Genomic DNA, 4,757 nt, shown 5'->3' on the forward strand with positions numbered 1-4,757 from the left:
TTATTAATATGATTTCTTTTCTTTATTTTTCTCTTTTCTTTTCTTTTCTTTTCTTTCTTTCTTTCTGTCTTTTTCTTTTTTCTTTTTTGCTATCTTGATCAAGGTAAGAGACAAGAAGACCTTTTCTAGAAGGCTCAGTACATATGTGTGTGTGTGTGTGTGTATAGATATATATATAGATATATATATGTGTGTGTATATATACATATATATCTTTGCCATACTCTTTTGGGTAGCTATGGAAGAGAAACAGAAGCTATTTTTATATGATAGCAGAACAACTAGTGAGTTCACTCTGCTTCTATATACATATATATGTGTTTTATGGGAAATGATTCTCACCTGTTGTGGTTATTATGTAAAGCAAGGAGCTGATTAAATTGATCAATTTTCAGTCTTTGAAAGAGGTTTGTTGTTGTTGTTGTTGTTGTTGTTGTTGTTGTTGTTCCATCACTTTAATTGTGTCTGATTCTTCATGACCCCGTTTGGGGTTTTCTTGGCAAAGATAACTAGAGTGATTTGCCATTTCCTTTCTCCAGTTCATTTCACAGATGAGAACACTGAGGCAAACAGGGTTAAGTGACTTACCCAGGGTCATATAAGTGCCTGAGGCTAGAATTTGAACTCAAGTCTTCCTGACTCCAGGTCTGATGTTCCATCCCCTTCCCACCTAGCTTGTTGTGTTTGTCCTTCCTTCTTGAAGAGAACCATGACATCAGGATGATGGCATGACTTGCAATTGACTTCGATTTAAGTGAGGGAGGGCTGTGCAAGGTCACCAGTCTCACTTTCTTCTCCTGAGCCATCTCGGTCTTGTGGCCTTATATTCATCAGCACAGTTGGAGATGGCCCAGGATGCCATGGGGGACCCTGGCCCTTTCAGGTTAAGGATGACATGTATTTCACGTGAGATTTCATTGAAATACCATGTTTTGCATGCCCACCTAGCTACCTCTGAAGGAGATGATCAAGGACCCTGAACAGACAACTGGGTTTACAAATAGGCATTTGATTCTCCCATTTGTGTTTGGACCTTGATACTTCGGATGACTTCTCTGGAATAGCTTGATCTATACTTATACACCTTAGAGGATCATCGAATCACCACATCAATAGTAACATGCCTACAAAAATCCTGATAATGAATAGAAATATTAGTAACAGAAAACAGTAGAAAACGGAAGAGTAATAAGACAAAAATTACGAGTGGCATTTATCTCAAAGAATTAATTTAGCAAATATTTCTTAAGCACCTACTATATCCAAGGCACTATTTTAAGTCATTGAAATAATAATAACTAGTATTTATACAGCACTTTAAAGCAGAGATGGCAGACACCCCTCCATGGACTATGGCCCACAATACTCCCAAGTATGGCCAAGATCAGATTAAAATATAATTGAGAAATAGTTAACAAAATAAATAGAAATACAATGCAACCTAAATTGTTGCTTTCTAAGTCAATATGCAGAGGCTAGGACCCTTATGTTTTTCACTCTCTTTTTGCATTTTATGCCAATGCTTTAAGGTTTGTAAAGAGTTTAACAAATATTATTTCATTTTGTCCTTACAGTAATCCTGAAGATATTATCTCCACCTTAGAGATGAGGAAATTGAGGTAAATAGGGCTTAAATGACTTGCACAGGAATACACAGCTAATAAGTACTTGAGGTAGATTTGAGTTCAGATCTTGTTCATCTTCAGGTCCGGTGCCCTAATCATAGCATCACCAGCTTCCATGCCTTAACAATCCCATTAGTCTCATGAGTACATTTCCTTTCTTTTCTATTCACAAGACCTGTGTTTCACTAGGGCATATAACTGCCTGGAAGGAAACTTTCTACCTATAAATATCTGCAACTTCCAAACTTAGGAAGCCATCTGGAGTCATGAGAGATTAAATAATTTGTCCAGGAGGACAGAGCAGATCTAGATCAGAAGCAGAATTTAAATCCAGGTGTTTCTGATTTCAAGATTCCCTCTCTGTCCACTACCCTACACTCTTCCTTTCAAGAGTTGCTATAGCAAGTATAGGGTGTCCCAAAATGTTTTAGTGTGATTTTAAACTATTTTTAATGTCTAAAGTACTTGGGACACTGTATGTTGCAAATATGTGTGTATCAGTCACTTAAACTTTTTATCTCTGTAAGCTCTATGACCTGACTTCTCTGAGGAAACAGCTAACTATGCTGATCCTAAGGTCACAGAGCAGCCCATTAATAGCTCATAATTAAATCTTTTGGCCTTGGTAAGACCTATTAACCCTTATGCTTGCGTGGTATAGGTATAGGTATAGGCAATCTGTACATTCTATAGGCACACACATAGATGTATTTTTTCTTTCCTTTTTCCAGGTTAACATTAATTCCAGTTTGAATTGTTTTGCCCTCATCCTTTTTATCTACCTCTTTCCCACAATGGGTTTTACCCTTATGATCATTTCTTCTCCTGATATACACATTTATAGATATACATATTTCTGCTGTCCCTGAGTTTTTATCCCCAAGACAGGGATTTTTTGGTTTAACATTTTGCATTTATCTAAGGTTTTATGGTTCCAAATGGCTTTCACAAATGCTATCTTGAAGTTCATAACAATCCTGTTGGGCAGACAGTGATTGATATTGATACCACTATCTTATGAATGAGGAAACTGAGGCTCTACAGAACTGAGGAAACTAAAAGGAATTACAGGGATCATATGATCATGACATCAATCCACACCTTCTGACTCCATGCCAAAATGTTGTTTTCATTGTACCACATTATTCTTCCTCATTTCCTTTTACTGTTATAGATGTCAATAAGATCTTATGTTTATGGGAAACTTGGATATTCTGCTCCTTTGTCCATATCCTTAACCATCTCTTCCTCCTTTATGGAGTCTTCTTTGATTCCTTAGTGTAAATTATTCTCTCAACTCAAGTCTCATTTGTTATCCTCAAATACTATTAGAACAATTTGTCCAGATTCCCCTTTCCCCCATGGCTTACTATTTTCTATTAGCATGTACTATATCATTTTTATCTTTGTAAATGATTGCCTAGAACAATGTCATATATAAAGTAGGCACAATAAAGGTTTGTCAGATTGGCCAATTGGTTCCCAAACTACTCCCTAATAAACCATTCAAAGACTAGGATCCATATTCAATACTTGGACAAATTGTTACTTTAAATCTCTGAATCTTAGTTTCTTCTCTAACATGACAGGACTGAACTAAATGTTGCTTAATGTATATGAACCTATGAGTTCTATTTTTGCTGTGGCTCCTTCTCCCCTGGACCACTTTTTTTGAGCAAGGATAATATTTTTACTCCAGAACTTTCTTTTAAGGAGTTAGGAAAATAAATTTATTACAATCCAAAAACACCTCAAACAATAATTAAGAAAAATAAAAGATCTGAGCATGTGGAATAAATGCTAAAGCTTGCTCTGCTTGGCAGAAGGCACTGGTTTGAGGTTTTCTTCCAACCGGGATTCTCGTAAGTGAAGAAGATACTATATGGACCTGAATGTCCCAGGCTGGTTGTCCAAGTAATGCAAGATGAAGGTCAGGGAAGGGGCAGAACTTTCCCCATCCCCACCCAAGGACCTTGGAGTATTCAAACTATTGTTGGAAGGATGGAAGCCTTGAGCTTCACCATTTAGAAGGTGTGAATTATGACTCTGGGAACAAATCAGGATATGTATTAAAAATATTCTTACTCTCTTTGGCAAAGGGCAGAGTTGGACTCTCCTGATGCCCTGGACCATGGTCTTCATTTCAAGGACACAGCTCAAGGACTGTCTCTTATGACTCTACTAAAATCTAAAGCTTCAACCAAGTCCTCATCATCCTCTCAAAGATGTATATGATCTTCCTTTCTCTGATGGCCTTCTTACAGCAATTGACACTCAAGGCAATTGACAGGCAGGCCAACTGTGGCCACAGAACACTTCCATAAGATCCTTGAAACAACCTCCATAGGTCCTGTATGTTGACTTCTTACTTCCTGGGACAGTATCTCAAAGCCTATGCCTCCAATAACCCTACATCATAGCTCTTCTCCCATGTGGCTACCTTGTAGTCCTGGGAAAAATTATTTCCAAGATTTTCTTTTTTTATTTTCTATGACACAAGTTCAAGTCTTCAAAACTCTTCACCTAGATTATTATGAGAGTTTCCAAACTGAACTTTTTCCTTCTTTCTAGTCATCTTACTTATAACTGCTAAATTGATTTCCTAAAGTGAGGTCTAACTATGTCAGAAAGCTTTGTTGGCTCTGTGTTCTTTCTAGGACAAAAGACAAAGTCCTTTTGAAGGCATTTAATGCCCTTGACAATATAACTCCAGCCTATTTTTCCCTGCTTTAAAGCCCAATGAGCTAATATTTGTGAAATCTATCACTACTTCTCTTTTTGTGTTCTTATTTATGCCAAACTTGATGACTTCTTCCCCTACACAAGAAGTTACATGTCTTGCTCCTGTGACATTAGATGGATGTCTCACATGGTCTACCTCCTTATCTTCAACTCTTGACACCCCTGATTCCCTTCAAAGCTCATATCAAGTGCCACTTCTTTCATGAGTCTATTCCTGATTCATCCAGTTGTCAATGACCCCCACACCAAAATTACTTCATGCTTATTTTGTGTATATGCTATATTTATCTGTGAACATGTATACACCCAGTAGAATCTAACTCCCTGAAAACATGTGGTGTCTGACTTTTGAATCTGTATCCCCATCACTTATCACATAGTCAACACTTA

This window comes from Notamacropus eugenii, chromosome 4 (assembly GCF_028372415.1).
Source record: "Notamacropus eugenii isolate mMacEug1 chromosome 4, mMacEug1.pri_v2, whole genome shotgun sequence".
Lineage (NCBI taxonomy): Eukaryota > Metazoa > Chordata > Mammalia > Diprotodontia > Macropodidae > Notamacropus > Notamacropus eugenii.